This window comes from Lactuca sativa, chromosome 2 (genome assembly GCF_002870075.4).
Source record: "Lactuca sativa cultivar Salinas chromosome 2, Lsat_Salinas_v11, whole genome shotgun sequence".
Taxonomy (NCBI): domain Eukaryota; kingdom Viridiplantae; phylum Streptophyta; class Magnoliopsida; order Asterales; family Asteraceae; genus Lactuca; species Lactuca sativa.
This window is the reverse complement of record NC_056624.2, coordinates 24,091,600-24,110,685: the sequence shown is the minus strand read 5'-3', so window position 1 is coordinate 24,110,685 and position 19,086 is coordinate 24,091,600. Positions and strand designations below refer to the sequence as shown.

The 19,086-nt window shown below is 36.4% G+C and overlaps 1 pseudogene; it reads left to right on the top strand.

Moving 5' to 3' along the window:
* Nucleotides 1-1,373: 1,373 nt before the first annotated feature.
* LOC111888722 (eukaryotic peptide chain release factor subunit 1-3-like) lies at nt 1,374-13,540 on the top strand (annotated as a pseudogene).
* The last annotated feature ends 5,546 nt before the right edge of the window (nt 13,541-19,086 follow it).

The following is a 19,086-nucleotide window of genomic DNA, read 5'->3' as shown; positions in this document are numbered from 1 at the left end:
CATTTAATTTAGATTATTTTGGGTCGTAAAAGTACAAATACATGCATACAACGATATATTTTCATGGTTAGAACTATACAAGAAGTATTAAGACAAGTTGGACACTACGATTAGTCCTCGATATACGTAATCGAATTTGGGACGAATATAGCCTGATCAACTATATTTATCCGAGATTGGACTAACGTATGTCGAGGAATGGTCGTAGTGAGCAACAAGTCAAAACTTACCAAAATAAACACTAGTATCAAACATACATATTTAAATACTATAGGTGTATTTGGTGCACGCAATAGTTTAATCGACATGTGTGGTGTTTCATATTTTCAAATTTTGTTCAATTCTTATAACCCTATTCTCGTATAGTCAAATGGCTGGATTCCACCCACCAGGGGACCCTTACTACCCGAACCAGGGCAATGGAGGACGGGTAGAGGAGGATCCCGAAAAGGATGAAGAGCCTATCGAGTTGGAGGAAGGGGATGACTCTGGGACGGACTCAGAACCAGAAGTAGTCGACCCTCCAGCCGCTCAACCTCCCGCTATTAGGAGGAACTTTCAGGGACCGACACCCGTTTGGGGAAGTCACCTCCACCATTGGAGCCAACAACATGGGATACGTCCTCCCTACTGTATGTGTCAGGACTTCTACGACATCAGGGATGGAGGTTCAGCCGACTGAGCACTCCCGGTCATGGTGGGCAAACTAGCCAACCAGTCCTATCAATCCGGGGTCCAAGCAAACCGACTTCGTGAAGTCAACATGGAAGTACAAGTTCACACTTCCGACATCCGTCAACTGGATAGGTTGCAGGATGACACCCATCTCCGCACCGACGCATTCCAAGCACAAATGATTGCAGCCCTCGCAGAGATGAGGGAACAGCAAGCCGCCTTCTATAGGCGTCTTATGGAAGCAAAGCAATCAGACGCGGAGTCAAGCCCCAAGCGCAACCTACGTCGCAAGTTGTGCTTGCTAAATCCCAAAATTTTGTTATAGAATAGGAACTTAGCTAAAAGTGTTACTTTTCTTTAACTTCTATATCGGAGATCCTTAGAAGGGTCAAAAATTTTCCTAACTCCAAATGTAACTCGACATGTGTTTAATATATATGAAGAAATTCCGTTGTGTGTAAAATCTTTGACTACCACTCAGATTCATAAGTTATCTAACACTGTGAAAACTTTTAATATGAGTCAAACTCTAAACCATGGGTAGTTCAGTCAAATTTATAAATCGATAAAAATGACAAATTATTAACACAAAAAAAAACTTATGATCTTCATTCTATTTCTTTATCAGCACAATGTCGCCCCGTAGATCTACATGACGTGTCAACAACGCACCACCTCCACCACCACCCCCTCCCACAATGGAAAATGCCGCATTGATAGCTGCTGTAACGGCTGCAGTAACATCGACAATGGTCCAAATGAGCAACAATGGGTTTGGTGGGGGAGTAAATAGTTCTACAAATGGCCAACATCAAGGTCGCCCAGGGGATTGTAGATACAAAGATTTCATGAATAGCAAACCCATTACTTTTAATGGGGCCGTAGGAATAATGGCTCTATCACAGTGGATAGAGAAAACTGAAGCGGTGTTCGAAATTTGCTATTGTCTAGAAAGGAACAAAGTGAAGTTCGCTGCCTGTACTTTCTCTGAGAGAGCTCTGACATGGTGGAATGGCCATGTCAAGTCACTAATGCTAGTAGTGGCTAACTCTATGGGCTGGGAAAACCTAAAACAAATCTTACTGCAAGAGTACTGTCCACGGGGCAAATTGCAAAAGCTCGAACATGAACTTTGGGGCCTTACCATGGTAGGCTCAGATATCACGACCTATACCAACAGGTTCAGTGATTTGGCAATCCTTTGCTCTGGAATAGTTTCTCTAGAGAGTAAGAAGATCGAAAGGTACATCTGGGGACTATCACCCCCGATTCGAGGAAGTATTCTAGCTTCCAAAGCAATCACCTTCGATAGCGCCAAATAGTTGGCACAAGCTCTCGTAGACCATGGGGTCTACCAAAACTTTGCAACTACCGCACCGGAACAACCCAGAGGAAGCAGCAACAACAACAACAAAAAGAGGTTCTGGAACAAAAGGAAGAGTCAACCTTCGCAGGAACCTTCCAAGAAACAACAGGTTGTGGCAGTCCATGTCGCTACTGCCCCCACTGCTGCACCAATTACCACTACACCCGCAAACCCATATGCTGGAAACCTGCCGAAATGCAGCAAATGCAATTTCCATCACATAGGAAATTGTCGGGAGATGCATTGCAAGAACTGCAACAAAAAAGGGCATACTGCCCGTTTTTATAGAGCACCAGCACAACCAATCACCCAAGTCCAAGGAGCCAATGTAGGCCATGCATGTTATGGATGCGGTGAGGCTGGACACTACAAGAGAGACTGCCCTAAGGCAAGGAATGTTGGCGACACAGGAAGAGTGCTGGCAATAGGACAGAACGAAGCAATAGCTGATCCCACGGTGGTTACAAGTACATTTCTCTTCAATAACGCTTATGCATGTATACTCTTTGATTGTGGTGTGGAGATGAGTTTCGTGAGTCATAAATTCAAGCATATACTAAAAAAAAACCCTAAATCACTCAATAAGATATTCACAGTAGAAATGGCAAACGGTAGAACAGAAAGCACGAATGAAATCTACATAGGCTGCACACTAACTCTAAACGACCATTCGTTTCAAATCGACCTAATGCCGATCACTATAAAGAGCTTTGCTTTCATCATCGGTATGGATTGGTTGAGCCTACACCATGCCGATATTCTTTTTCATGAAAGGACCATTCGCCAAAACCTGCCAAGCGGCGAAACTCTTGTCATTTATGGTGACAAGCCCGGTACCAATTTACAAATCATCTCTTGCGTCAAAGCCCAGAAATACCTACGTAAGGAGTACTATGCCTTCTTAGCCCACGTGGTTGATAAGGAAAAAGAAACGAAGAGCATCAAAGACATTCCAGATGTCTGCAATTTTCTCGATATCTTCCCTGAAGATCTCCCAGGAGTCCCACCAGAACGACAAGTCGAGTTCAGAATCGATTTAATTCCCGGAGCTACCCCAGTAGCTAAGTCATCGTATCCTCTGGCGCCCTCTGAGATGCAAGAATTATCCAGCCAATTAAACGAACTGCTCAACAAAGGGTTCATCAGGCCAAGCTTCTCACCTTAGGGAGCATCGATCTTGTTCGTAAAGAAGAAGGATGGATCTTTCTGCATGTGCATTGATTACCGGGAACTTAACAAGCTTACTATCAATAACCGATACTTGCTACCACACATTGACAACTTGTTCGACCAACTCCAAGGAGCGAGTTATTTCTCAAAGATCGACTTAAGATCCAGGTATCACCAACTACGAGTCTTGGAAGGAGATGTTCCCAAAACAGCTTTTCGAACTCGTTATGGTCACTACGAGTTTGTAGTGATGCCGTTTGGATTAACAAACGCACCGGCAGTGTTCATGGACTTAATGAACCGAGTGTGTTGTTCATTCTTGGACAAATTTGTGACCGTGTTCATAGACGATATACTCATTTATTCAAAGAATAAAGAGGATCATAGTCAACACCTCCGACAAGTTTTGGAAACGCTAAGAAAAGAGAAGCTATACGCTAAATTTTCCAAGTGCGAATTTTGGATTCGGAAGGTAGATTTTCTAAGGTACGTGGTTAGCAAAGACGAAATACACGTGGACCCTTCCAAAATCAAAGCAATTGAGAACTGGTTAGCTCCAAGAACCCCAACGGAAATTCGACAATACTTTGGCCTTACTGGCTATTACCGTAGATTTATACAAAATTCTCGAAGATTGCTAAACCACTCACCACCCTGACACAGAAGGGTCTAACTTTCAATTGGGAAGGAAAACAAGATGCTGCATCTCATATGCTTAAGCAAGCACTATGCAGCGCACCTATATTGTCCTTGCCAGAAGGAATAGAAGACTTCGTAGTCTACTGTGATGCATCTAACCAAGGTCTTGGATGCGTACTAATGCAACGAGGTAAGGTCATCGCTTACGCCTCAAGACAACTCAAGACGCACGAAGTCAACTATACTACCCACAATCTTGAACTAGGAGTAGTTGTTTTCGCGCTAAAAATCTGGAGACACTATCTTTATGGCACGAAATGCACGATCTTCACCGATCACAAGAGCCTTCAGCACATCCTTAACCAAAAAGAACTCAACATGAGGCAGAGACGATGGGTTTTACTACTGAATGACTACGAATGCGAGATTCGCTATCATCCAGGAAAATCGAATGTAGTAGCTGATGCCCTTAGTCGGAAAGAATACTCGTATGAAAGATATATTTTTGATAACACCTTGTCTCTTGGAAATAAAACGTGTTTATATATATATATATATATATATATATATATATATATATATATATATATATATATATATATATATATATATATATATATACGAATTGAATACTCCATTTTTACATTAAGTATATGTGATCAGTTATGTCACTTTACGTGTTATACTTTACATAACGAGTGAGCATTACACTAGGGTTTACTATATGAACGAAACACACTTTGAAAACTATAATAGATATAGTTTACGAGAAAATCATGAACATTTACATACTAGGAACACTATATCAAAGAGATATTTTCATATACAAGAACAAATGGACATTTTCATACGTAAATCTGTTTTATACTAAATTTTGTGAGACATTTCACGTACTTTCGAGTATGCATTTTAAGTCGTGTATTATATACCATAATCCCTTGTAGGGGGAGCGTGATACTTGTGTATAGATCTATACGGGATTGACCATCCCACACCTAAGTTGTTAGCTACGGCTAGGCCAGCAGGCCTGAGGTGACAAACGTCATAACTTTCCAACGCCTGAAGAACGTTGATATAGGCATCCTGGTCAAGTAGCATGGTTATAAGACTCTCATGGAGTATTAAAAACACATTAAATTAATGGGGTTTTTGAAATGCCTTAATGATTTACACATAAAACTACTATTTTAGGCATGAAAATCACTATTGCATTACAGTTTTGGAACAATCAAACTACCATCTACTATAGTAGAAAATATGGGATTTTCTTGGAACATTTCACATGAACAAACCATTTTAATTCTTTTTCATATAAACATTGTCACTAAATACTTATGAACTCACCAGCTTAAATGCTGACCTACTCTTTCAAAACCACATGTATTTCTTAGGGATTCAGTAATATAGGTTAACTGCAGCTTTTGAAGAAGGGACGCTACAGCGTTAGTTTAATTTCATTTTAAACGTTATATTGTAATTTCTTTTGAAACAAGTACCATTCAAACAATGTAAACTTTTAAATTATATATGTGATGGTTGTATTGCTTTCATTGCTATGTATTCAATTGTTACGATACTAAATGAAGTCATCCGGCCTTGAATGATTCCACCGTTCTGGTTTGGGGGTGTGACATAAAAAAATATTTACGAATTTCAAAACGTTGATCTCATCATGGATCTCGTAGATGATTTGGACATGAATTTTCGAACAAAGACTTCTTTTATCATATATGTTTTTAGACTTTTAATTAAGTTTAGTTAAATAAAAAACTCTTAAATATATATATATATATATATATATATATATATATATATATATATATATATATATTAAAATTGATGTGGTGCTAATGTGACGTTGATGTGGCAAAAGGGATTGAGAACACTTTTAGCACTTCCTCCGGCCTAAACGGCCTTTATTAAAAGTCTAACTTCATTTTCATTTTATGTCTTTTCACTCTTTTTATTCCATTTCCTTTCATCATGGTAATTGTTGATTATGTCCTAATCCGATAGAGGGATGTAAATCCAACCATAATAGGTCTGGTTTTTGTGGGTAAAGGTGGTTGTGGATGACAACTATTGTTCTAGCCCATGTATCATTATGGTGAACTTGATTTCCTTGTTGCGAAATGTTGTTATTGACATGAAAGGCAACAAGTGATGACATGTGAGCATGATGAGACGGAACAATGGATCGAGTCTGATTCATGTGTTGCTCCTCATGCTTCGATCTTCTCTCATAACAAGGAATAAGGGAACAATGTCAGGTGATGCTTGCATCCTACTCAAAACTACTTGATAGGTTGTTGATGGTGTAGATGAAAAGATTTTTTTCGAATATTGGTTGATCGATACATTTAAGGAGATTGGATATACATTTGATATCCATTCAATACTCACAAGCAAAGAGGTCTCCCATGAAAATCGATAGGAGCTTCCGATCAAGTTGAAGAGCTTCATTTCTTTGATGTCCCATAAAAGTTTCTCGAGGCTAAGCCATACATCTTCAGTTGTGTAAGTCCCCAAAATTGCTTGTGTATCAATCAGATCCAATTGATGGTGTGGAATCCCAATCAATTGGATGATGTCAGATCAAATAGAAGAGAAAGAGAAGAAGAAGAAGAAGATGAATCTAATGATCTATTCAATATGAATGATGCTCCTTACAATAGATTATCTCTCACACACACTTCTTCTCTCTAACTTTCTCTCTCTACAAGATGCTCTCTTTTCTCTTCTTTTCCTCTACCGTACAATCCCACATGCACTCCTCTATTTATATGGACCTCCAGCCATACACATGTGTACAGCCGCACACACTGTGTATGGCGATACACATGGTGTGTGGCCGTACACACAAACCGCAATCATATACAACATTACATAAAAATATATTTTCCTAGAAAAGCAAAGTATAAACCATATTTTTGACCCAACAATCTCCCCCTTGGTTTATAGCTTTCTTTTCTAATTGACCCAACAAGCTCCCCCTAAAAAGTAGCTGGATTTTCTTGTTAATCTTTGTTGGGAGCTTGGCTTCAGCATTAGTCTTCAAATTGATTGGGTGAGGAGGCTTGATGTACTGATTCTTGAAAGATAGCGCTTTCAGCTTCAGAATTTTTAGAGAGAACTATCAGAGAGAAATAATCTTCTAGATCACTTCAGCAGGTACAAAGATAGCAGCAGACTGATCGAGAAGGATTCAATGCAATCTGTCACATATTCTTCAATTTCAGCTTCACCTTGCTTCTGGGGTTGAAGGATTGAATGTCGAAAGAATAATCTTCATTTCTTGCTCCTTCGAATGCGAATTCTTCGATGCTCACGGATGAAGCCTTGGCTCAGAAATCTTCAACACAAACTTCATGAGTCTTATCTATACCTGAAATCAGTTTTCAAGACAAAACAAAACTAAAAGAAAAATTAACACACAAAATAAAAATAGAAACAAAAATATTTTTGGATTTTCTGATTTTCTGATTTTTTTGAACAAGAAATAACACTAATTTTGGATTTTAATTTTCTAATTTTTGTTTGATTTTTGAATTCTTTTTAATTCTCCCCCTAAAATTTGTACATAGAGGAAAACTATGAACAAATTTAACAAAAGTAAAATGATATATAACTTTAAGGATGATTTGGGATCAAAGTTTTTAGACAACCTTTATCTGCTTGTCGGTACCTTCTATCTTCACGTCTTTGTCTGGTCGATCGTCGGTATTGTTGTCCACTTAAACACGAAAAATTGTGACAAAATTAGGACATACTATAAGTGACAAGACAATGTGATCCTAAGTTCCTAGATATTATATCTGATCCTAAGTTTCTATATACTATATCTTAAGGACCATTCAGCTGACGACAACCAGGGATATTGTTGTCCACCTAAATTGAGCAGCGAGATCTATAGACAATCTTTGAGTGTTCAATTTTAATTGTATTGGAACATGTTTCCCACTTCCTGATATGCCCCAATAATCAAAGACTTCCAGAGTACTCCTTACATCGGGTGAGCAGACAATCATTAAGAGAGAAGATGGATGTAGATTATTATCACTTATAGTTTTTAGAGAGGTTGAGAAGTAGAAGGTTGCAAATGTTGTGTACCAGGTCGGATTGTTAATCACTCAAAGGAGACAACATATGACTAACAAATAAGAAGAATTTCATAGATACAATATGCAGAGAAATAGATTTGCATATGTTGCAGTCCAGGTCGGATCTCTTCCAATCACGCAGAGGAGGCAATATATGACTAACAGTAAGAAAGAAAGAAAATAATTTTCTACAGACCTAATTCATCGGAATTTACCAATCGCCCCATCAATACCGGAATTAAGGACAAAATCCGCACATCGAGGAAAAGTTAAACCACGGTTCCAGATACGGGTTCATTTAATGTGACAAGTAGATTCACATATATATATATATATATATATATATATATATATATATATATCTCCCTACTCAATCTATCCAAGCGTCGTATTGTCAGGCTAAAAGGAACTAACTAGGTCAAGATTTATCAAGTCTCTAGATTCCTTAAGTTCATCTGCACCTAGTCAAGTCCGTTTAGAATCTTTCGTGCCTACCGACACATCAAACCAGAGCATAGACCCTTCAACTTTGGGTACGTTACGCAAACTCAGGTTGCCTGTTATCACATTATCATATCACTTCCCAAAACATCTCCCTCAAGCACATTCCATAACCAACATGTTATATTTTTTTTTTGATTTTTTTTTTAAATTTTCTAATTTTTGTTTTGTTTTTATTTCTCCCCCTAAATTTGTGCATAGGAGAGAAACGAAAGTAAATGCGCAAATTTAAACTATCCTAAAACAAAAATTTGTCTTTAAAGCGAATCATCTTAAGACAAAAAATTTAGGAGTATAGAGAAGAACACTTAAACCGTAAGTCACCGATTGAATTTGCATCCAGAAGGTCTGAGAACAACACGCATAATCTCAGAACAGATCCGAAAATTCTTCATGTCATTAAGCACAAACCCCGTGAGTGATCACTTCCTTTCTTCTCTTCCCTCAAAGGACACATACTCTCAAACAAATGTCTGAATGTTGTACAGTTGAGAGATATCCCCTATTATGTGCCAGGAACAGCCATTACCAACAAACCGAAGTCTGATGATATGCCTCCATAGCTGCTTCGACACAGAGCGGGATCAGTTGGTCTTTGGAACCCAGTCCATTTTGAAACTGGGTCGACCTTTATCATCTTTGCACGATACTCTCTCCCATGACATATCCTTCTTATCACAAACAGAAGATGTAAAAATATTAGAGTCATTAGCTGATTTGGGAGAGTGAGCCTTTGGAACCCATTTGTAGTTGGGTTTAACCCATTTCTTTTTCGATCTGATGGGTGGCTTAACACTTGCTTTTGAACTTGATGTCGGCCGTTGAGATGATTTTGATTTTGACTTCACAGGAGTATCTCTTGGATTTGGATTCTTGGTCGACATTCCCTTCTAGACCTTGGGATTTGATTTCTTGGCCTTGGGTGTTGAACTCTTGTCCTTGTTGGCATTCCAGTCACCATTTTGTGATTGTGACCTTGAGGGGTTTCTCTTGGAAAATCTCCCTCTTGGCGTTTTCTGCCAGCCATGTGCGTAGTAGGGAACATATGCGCGATTTGGACAGTTTCGGCCAATGTGTCCAGGTTTTCCACAGTGAAAAGATGTCTTTTTCTTCACTATGAAGTTGTTTCTTCCTGCCCCTGGTGGCGTGTCTTTGCCTTGTTTCTGATTGTTCCCACACGCACAGTTGCAACAGGTTGGCCGTTTCACTTGAAATGGTGGCCTGTATTTCCCAACAGCAGGTTGATCAGAAGCAACTGAGTTCGAAGCAACAAATTCAGAGTTCAAGGAGATGTTGGTTTGTTCAATGGTGTTCTCCTTGTTCTCGTCCTCTGCTACTTTACCTGCACAAGAAGTAGAATCATTAGTATCGTTCATCTCAACATCCTCAGTTGGCCTTGATTGTTCAGTCTTAAGTGAATCTGGAGCAGGGGTTTGGCCATACTGAGCAGGCATTTCTTCCTCATTGGTCTCAAAGGGTGGGTTATAATTGTGATTAAAAGGAGGTGGCACACTGTGATACCCTAGACCCTTGGTTTGATTAACTTTAAAACTCAATTGATTTTCTACTAAGGACTCGACTGTCTTACTTGATGCAGTATAATTTTTGAAACTAATATATGTTTTTCCACACTTAATTTTTAAAGCGTCAAGTTCTTCAGTTACAGCAGCAAGTTTGTGTTTAATGTGATCATAATTTTCACACTTGTTGATGTAATCTTCTTGTAATTTCCTAAAGTCCATTGTCTTGGCCTCTAATTGTGCTTTTAAAGGTTTCTGACCTTTCCTTAGAGTATAGTCTTCATATTTAAGGTCCTCATTTTCCCTTTTTAGCAAATCAATTTATTAGCGAAGAAATTCAATCGTAGCTTTACAAGATGGATACATGAAACTTCATTTACCGGAATTGATGTGGAACTCATTTTTTTTTTTATTTTATATATATATATATATATATATATATATATATATATATATATATATATTTTTTAATTTTTTTTTTATATTTTTTTAATTTCCCTTTGACTTAAAAACCAAGAAAGTCAACCTTAAAAGTCAAATTTAAAAAGTCAAACTCAAAAGTCAGACTTGAAAAGTCAAACTTAAAAGTCAAACCGAAAAGCCAATTTTGAAAAATTAAAAGTCAAATGAGAAAGTCAAAATTTAAAGTCAAAGGTCAACTTTTAAAAGTCAAAGTTAAAATTTTAACTAAAAAGTCAAAATTAAAAGTTAAAATTTAAAAACTAAAATTTTTAGGTTGAAAAATGATTTTAAAAATAAAGAAAATTGATTTTTGGGTTGATTTTGTCAAAAATGCGAAATTAGGTTCGAAAATCACGAGTTATATGTTAAATTTCGGAAGAATGAAACAAAGAGCTTCGTAGGCGAGTTGGTTAAGGCGCACTTGTTAATGACCGGGAGGTCCAGGGTTCGATCCCTGGCACCTCAACTTCGTTTCCCTCTTTTATGCGAAGGCTGCTGAGCGAGGTTGCTGCTTGCGAGGTGAGCCAAGTGCGAGCCGAAGGCTCTGTTGATGCGAGAGCAAAGCAGCTGAGCCGAGAATCCGAGGCGAGACCGAGCCGTACACTCCGAGGCGTACACCGTGACCGCACAAAAACTCGTTTTTATGAAAAATGCAAAGAAGTAACCCCCCTTATTTTTGCAAGATCTATCCAAAACCGCTATTCTATTTTCAAAATAAGATCAAATAAGCTCCAGATCTGACAAAATTGATTGATACAACCAAGCTCTGATACCAATTGTAAGTCCCCAAAATTGCTTGTGTATCAATCAAATCCAATTGATGGTGTGGAATCCCAATCAATTGAATGATGTCAGATCAATTAGAAGAGAAGTAGAAGAAGAAGAAGATGTATCTAATGATGTATTCCATATGAATGATGCTCCTTACAATAGATTCTCTCTCACACACACTTCTTCTCTCTAACTTTCTCTCTCTACAAGATGCTCTCTTCTCTCTTCTTTTCCTCTACCGTACACTCCCACATGCACTCCTCTATTTATATGGACCTCCAGCCATACACATGTGTACAGCCGCACACCCTGTGTACGGTCGTACACAGGGTGTGCGGCCGTACACACGTGTACGGCCATACACATAAACCGCAAACATATACAACATTACATAAAAATATATTTTCCTAGAAAAGCAAAGTATAAACCATATTTTTGACCCAACAAGTTGTGGCATCCTTCTTTAGAATAGTTTGTAGGATACATCGTGAAATGGAACCATAGAGTCAACTTTGCGCGCATTTCGATTCAGTAGGTTACGTGTTTAGAGCATCGTGTGTGTCGTTGATGTGATAATGATGTCAAAACCAACACAATGAGTGGCGGATAGCTCACACCACACATTGTAGTTGAGATGTTCAAGGCCGAGGAGAACAGGGACGTAGGTTATGATGTTGGTTGTAGGATTTGGCAAGGGACAGTGGTGTATTTGCAGTGTAGCCAACTATTAGGGTTTGATAGATAGCAATAGCTGAACATGGTTGGAAAAAAGAGAGAGATGATGAAGAAGATTAGAGGGAGTTTAGGTAGGGGTTGTGGATTAAATCTATGTAATGGTAATTGATATTTCTTCATTCAACTAAATAATTACAATAACAAGGAATAAATACAACACAAAGAAGGCCTAAGGCCTATTACAAAAATATACACAGTGTTAAAATGATGGGTAACAAGGTAACATAGATATTCCTTTACAAAGATGATACTCCTTAATGGAAGGCTACATCCAGATTTGGCCTCTACTGATTTGTTTTGAACCCAACAAAATCGCATGAAAATCTTCGATAGTTGTCCATATCACTACTTTATAGATTCATAAAGCATTGTCATTTCAAATCGCAACTACATCGGCATCAAAAGTGGCCCAAATCACAACACAATTATCTTCTTAAAATAGACTAATAATCGATTTCTATAAAGCACAGTCGAATATATTTTGATAGTACCAATTCATAAGCATCAAAGAATTAAATCAATTAATCATCTTTGAAGTTGTAACATTCAAAAAAATAGTTGAAGTTGAAGTGTTCATCATCATCATCATCAAATGTTTATATTCCTTTCACACCACATTCTTTTGGCAATTGCGTCATCTTTTCCATTTATTATATTTGTCACTGCTATTGGCAGGCAAGAAAATTAAGTTCGATGGCAACATATGACTCTGGTAACAACATTTAGAAGTTTGGTTTTATTGTTATGGATGGTAATGGTACCCTTTTAGGACAGTAAGTGGCGATACTAAGGAGGTTCTACACAAGTATACTTTTGAGTTGCCAAAGAAACATGATTGAAGAGGAGGACAATCAGCTCTGCGATTTGATCATTTTCGTATGGAGAAACATCACAACTATGTAAGGAAGATAGCAGAGCTTGCAACACCGTTTTATATGAATCAAGCTACTAATCAACCTAATGCTTCTGGACTTATACTTATTGGATGCGCTGATTTCAAGACTGAGCTCAGTCAATCTGATTTGTTTAACCCTCGTCTTCAGGAGAAAATCTTGAATGTTGTTGATGTCTATTACGGGTGTGAGAATGGTTTCAATCAAGCTATTAGGTTGTGCTCTGAGATTCTTGCCAATGTGAAGTTGCTTCAGGAGAAGCGTTTGATTGGGAAGTATTTTGAGGAGATAAATAAGGATAGAGGGACCATTGGTATTGATGAAACTTTCGAAGCTTTACACATGGGTGCTATGGAAACACTACTTGTTTGGGAAAATCTTGAAATTAATCGGTATGTTCTATGAAACAATTCTTCAGGTAAAATTATTATAAAGTATATAAACAAGGAACAACAGAATTATGGGAGTAATTTTAGGGATTCAGTCAGCGATGCTGAACTTGTAGTTGAGGAAAATATGTCTCTGATTGAGTGGTTTTTTAATGAGTAAAAAACTTTTGGATGTAAGCTTGAGTTTGTCACAAACAAATCTCAAGAGGGGTTTAATTTTTGTAGAGGTCTTGGTGGGATTGGTGGCATTCTTCGTTAACAACTTTATATTCATTCATTTGATGAGTTGTCTTACGATGGAGAAAATAATGATATCTAAAATCCTGATGATGGGGAAATTTATAATGTCGAATAATAATTAACTACTTGTCAAATGCCCATGCAGGGGGTGGGATCATGTCACACCCCCAAACCAGATGGTGGAAATGTCCGGGGGTGGATGACTTCATTTGTAGTATCACAATACATGCATCATAGTAATCAAAGTACAAACAACCATTACATTAAAAAGTATAAGTTTTACATGTGTTCAATCACTATATATTGACACCAAAATAGTTGTATCAAAATCCAGAAGATATGACTCAAAATAGCTCCATATTCTTAAAAGCTCGGGGAGTATATGTCTACTGATTCGCTGAGAATACAAGTAATTTGAAAAGAGAGTATCAACATAAAGTTGAGTGAGTGCATAAGTATTTATGTTTGAAAGTATGTTTCCTTTTCTTTTGAATATGTAACCTATTCCAGAAAATCCTATATTTTCTGTTGTATACAAAAAATAGTTTTAATAAGATAAAATCATTCTGTTTGTAAAAGCAATGTTCTGTTTTTGTATCCTTTAGTATAATCTGTAAAAGTGAGTGTACCTGGCTTCAGTAGTTGTTATTGAATGCTGAGATATAATACTGTAGAATGTACTTTCGGTAAACTGGTACTTTGAAAAATGTACTCATGTTTAGTTAATTATAGACTAATCGTATTGTTAATTAATATCTTTTTAATGAGTTATTATAACCATACTGAGACTAGATGGCCTCAAAAACAAAGCTTTGAAGGCGTTAAAAGTTGTTGATAACAACTGTTACTCGTAGGTGTGTATGCCTGGCTGTAGCTAGCAGTCTGAGTGCGGGGTTGTCAATCCCAATATAGATCTATACCCACTTATTTCAATCCCCGACTGGAGATTCTGGTTATAATGTCAGGACTTTAACTATGTTGTTTAAATGAATTAAACAACCTAAATCAAATGACTCATAAAAAACATATAGACGTTACATGTATAATATAAGTGAAAACCCAATCATTTTGAAATAACGATTAATAGTATGCTCCTGAATTAGTATTCTTAAAATGTATTTGAAAACTATATACCCTTGATTAGTTTTGAAACAAACCCTTGTTCTTGTAAAATGGTGTACACCAGTATATTTGAATCATGAATTAATGTTCTATGAATCACAACTTATACCTATTATAATTTATATGTACTTTCTAAATTGGTACTAACTATTCATGCATGCAACATCTTGCTCAACATGTTACAAAGGGTATTTAAACTGAATGAAATAACTTATATATATATATATATATATATATATATATATATATATATATATATATATATATATATATATATATATATATATAAGTAAAATTTAAATAACATTTGGACAAATAACTGGTACAATAAGCCCACATCCAAACAAGGAAAAGGAACCAAAGTGAGTTATCAGTCCTAAGCCTTTTAAATCTTATGTGTGTGTGTGTATATATATATATATATATATATATATATATATATATATATATATATATATATATATATATATATATATATATATATATATATATATATGATTTTTGTGGAAAAATATAAGTTTATAAAATCACTTAAATAGTTTAACATTTTGAAATACTTTTGATGACTTGATGTCATTTTAACATAATTTCAAATCATTTAATTTGATGACAATTGAAATTCATTTTGGTAATAGATTTTTAAGCCATTTGCTTGTAACACAAATGTCCTTATTTTAGACTTGTATTCCCCCCTTAAAAACAGTAAAAACTATGAAAATACGGGGGTATGAACTCACCCTTTGGAGGGTTATTCTATTGATAATTTGATATAGGATGTTTAGTTCCACAAGTGTACTCCCATAGCAAAACAAGTCCTATATATTGATTTTTATAGCATATATGCAACCAATTAGCTAAAATAATCATAGGAATGATTAGAGACTGGACTAACTTGTAACTATAACTTACAAATAGGAGTGTTAGAAGCTAAAATGGAAGTTGAATGGTGTTCACGGCCAGGAGAGGTGTTCACAGCCCAAGACTCATGAAGGGTTCACGGCCCTAAAAGTGTTCACGACCAGGAGTTCTTGAAGGATGATGAACACTTGATGATCCTAAGCACGTTCCTAAGAAGATTCAAGGGTTTTTGTTATGGGTGATCTTCATGTTCTTAGCGTGTTCTTTGTGTAAACTAGTGAAATTACCGTGTTTATAAGAAGATTGAATGATGTTCTTGAAATGATAACAAGATCATAAAAAGATACCTGTTAGATTTTGTGAAGAACTAGTGATTATCACTTGAAATGTTAAGAAAGGATGATCCTAGCATGTTCTTGAGGAGAAAGGGTGTTCTTCATGTTCTTGGCAGATGATACTTGAGAGAAAAAGAATTGGAATGGTGTTTGAAAGTGTAAAAAGTGAAGAAAATTCAGGTGAAAAGTATATGTATGCGAGGGTTCACGGTCCAAGGGGTTCACGACCATGAACCTCGTACACGGTCCGAAGCGATCACAGCCTGAAGCCGTTCACAGACTCGTTCATGGTCTAAATTCGGCTAGTATGTTCACAACTGCGAGGTTTCTTGGTTCGAAGGAAAAGAAGGAAGAAAGATAATGCAAAATTAGTTGGATCCAACTTATTCCTTTCTTATACATTTAATATTCTTAGTGTTTTAGACACGCAAAGGTTATTATACTAACATTAATAAAATCCAATATATCAATGAGGAATTTAGTTGACCCAAGTATGACTTTGATTGACTAGGGTTGACTTTACAAGAAAATAGAGGGATGTTATAGCTCACAAGCCAAAATTAGTTTCAAAGCTTCTATCCAACTACTTAGCAGTTCTATTTTTCCTATAAATTGTGTCTGTTTGCATGACTTGTTAGCATAGTAACGTAGTTCGTGGTACGCTCTGATACGGGTATGGGTACGGGTATGTAATTCGTTAGGTTCATAGAATACGGTACGAAGGGGGGTAGGCTCATTTCAGTACGCTCGGGGATGCTCCGGTATGATGTACCGTATATTGTAATATGATGTAGCATTTAACATCAAAACGTATTAGTAATAATAAATTAAAAGTTAAAAACTCTAGAATAATACTTCAATTTTAGAGTACAGATTACATTAAAAGTCCAAAACATGGAATCAAACTAACATTAAAAGTCCAAAACATGGAGTCAAACAAACATTAAAAGTCTAAAACAGATTACTTCAAAACAAATTAACAAACATCAAAACTTAGTTCACCCTTTGTTTTTTTCCTTTTCCACTATCCCTGTCTTCATCCTCCTCCAGTTTTCCCAATCCATATCTTCTAGCAATGAACTTGATCCTTCCAAGTATGTTGATTCGTGATTCATATCACATTTCTTGTGTCGTACCTCTTTATAAGCTTCAGAAAATCTTGAAGTCAAACAGATATTTGAATGAACAAAAACAATTTTGTCAGTCCTTGTACAATTAAGTCGATTTCTCTTCACATTATGAATATACGAATATGTGTTCCAATTTATTTTGGCTGAAGAACTACTTATGGGTTGGTGATAGTATTTTTTTGCCACTACAGCTAAATCCAATGTTTCTGCACCATAAATAGACCACCAATCAATTGTTTCCATTGTAAGCGCATCCATTTGCATTAAAGGTAATGCATAAAGACCCCTCTTCATGTGAAAAGCACAAATGATTGTACTGATGGTAAATAAAACTGGTGAAGTGAAATAGGTTTGGTGAAAGATTTAGAAGCAAGGACTAAGTGGGTTAGTGTAACTAGTCATGTGTAATACTAATGCGAGTATAAGGTGAGTACCGGTGGCTTTTTCCCCAAAAAAAGGAGAAGAAAATTTGTTTGTAAAACATTTTATGGTGTTAATGCAGTTTCAGAGCCTTTTATAGGGATCAAAGGTTAAGTTATAGGTTTGTCGGCTGGCTCACGGCGTAAGAGGATGTAATCCTTTATAATGATAAGGCTTAAACAAATGTATGAAAATAATAAGGTTCGAAGTAGGATTCAATATTTGTAGGAATGAGTCATACAACGAAGTGGTATGATGTTTAATCGGGCTTACAAATTTTATGGTTGGTGTTGGGTATGAAACATGTCAGTGATTTTGAAAGTGTAAGATGATGGTATACTTGTGATAATCACTAGTGCATCTGGGAGTCTCGAACTAAGACTTGTAAGTTTTTCCTGAAGGGGATGGTTTGTGCTGTAATACAAGGTAGAGATGGTAGGGTAAGAATCACCAAAGATAAGGTTTTGGGTCAAAGAGATATCGTATGTTAAGTTTTAAGCTTAAGGTGGAAACAACCTAGAGCTAAATTGTAGCGTAGAAGAGAAGCCTCACGTATCAGTAGCACTGGGTTAAACCTTGTGTCTCCTTGTGAGTCGGATTGGGAATGCTCTCCAATCGTATCCATGTGACTACTTGTGGCGACTCACCTACTTTCTAATGCGATGCTCAAATTCTTATTCGTGTCGGTATCGGAACGCTTTTTTCCTATTTGTAACTCTAGTACAAATTGAAGACGATGAAGAGGTATTGATGTATAACTGGTATTAGTTTCGACATAGGATTATTACTAGTGTCTATATAGCTACTAACCTTATGTCTAAAGTCAATAGCTACCAAGGAATACTAATTCTCAGTACTAAGTGGATTTCTCGTAGAGTGGCTACTAATATAACCTAATTGGTTAGCTTAGCACTTGTTAAGGGATAAGAATATTTCTAAATAAAAGAATTGTGATAAAAGTGCGCTTAGTTTCTACGTGTTCCTAGATGAATGCCTACAATATGCAATGCCCTTACGCACACCAAAAATTTAGTTTTTCAAAAGTTTGAGTTGAAAATCGTTTTGAACATAAGTCTACTATAACCGTTTCCACCCTTGCATTAATTTTCCTTAATTAAGCATAGTTGCCCATGCTATACTTAATTAATGTCCAATAATGCATACTCGAATTAGTTATGCCAGTAGTATGTTTAGTATTTTAAAATCATTTTGAATTTTTTTGGCTATAGTTTTGGTTCTCCAAAGGAAAACCGGTATTCTCTTTAACCTTTGGCTCTGATACCATTTATGTCACACGCCGATAGATCGGAAATATGGGGCATGGCAGTACAAAGGATTTCATAGCAAATGTTAAAACACAACACCAATTGTAGTATTAAAAATCATTACAAATTTACAATGAGTTTGAACAACTTTTTAAAAGAAATTACAATGTATTTAAAAGTCAACACATGCAAATGCTCCTACAAGTGTTGTGTCTCTATGTGCCTTTTACTAGATGATTCCTGAAAAAGCATGTAAAACAAGCGTCAACTATAAAAATAGTTGGTGACTACTCACAGGTTTATAACATAATATAGTTTGAAGTCATGATAATCAGAATATTGATAACCGTTTCCATAACCAAATGTTCATTGCTGAATTAAGTAAATAAGTTTTCTTGAATAGATCGAAGTTTGTTGCTAAAATGAGTAATAAAGTTTCCATAAATAGAAGTTTGTTGCTAATATGAGAAACAAAGTTCATTGCTCAAATGAGTA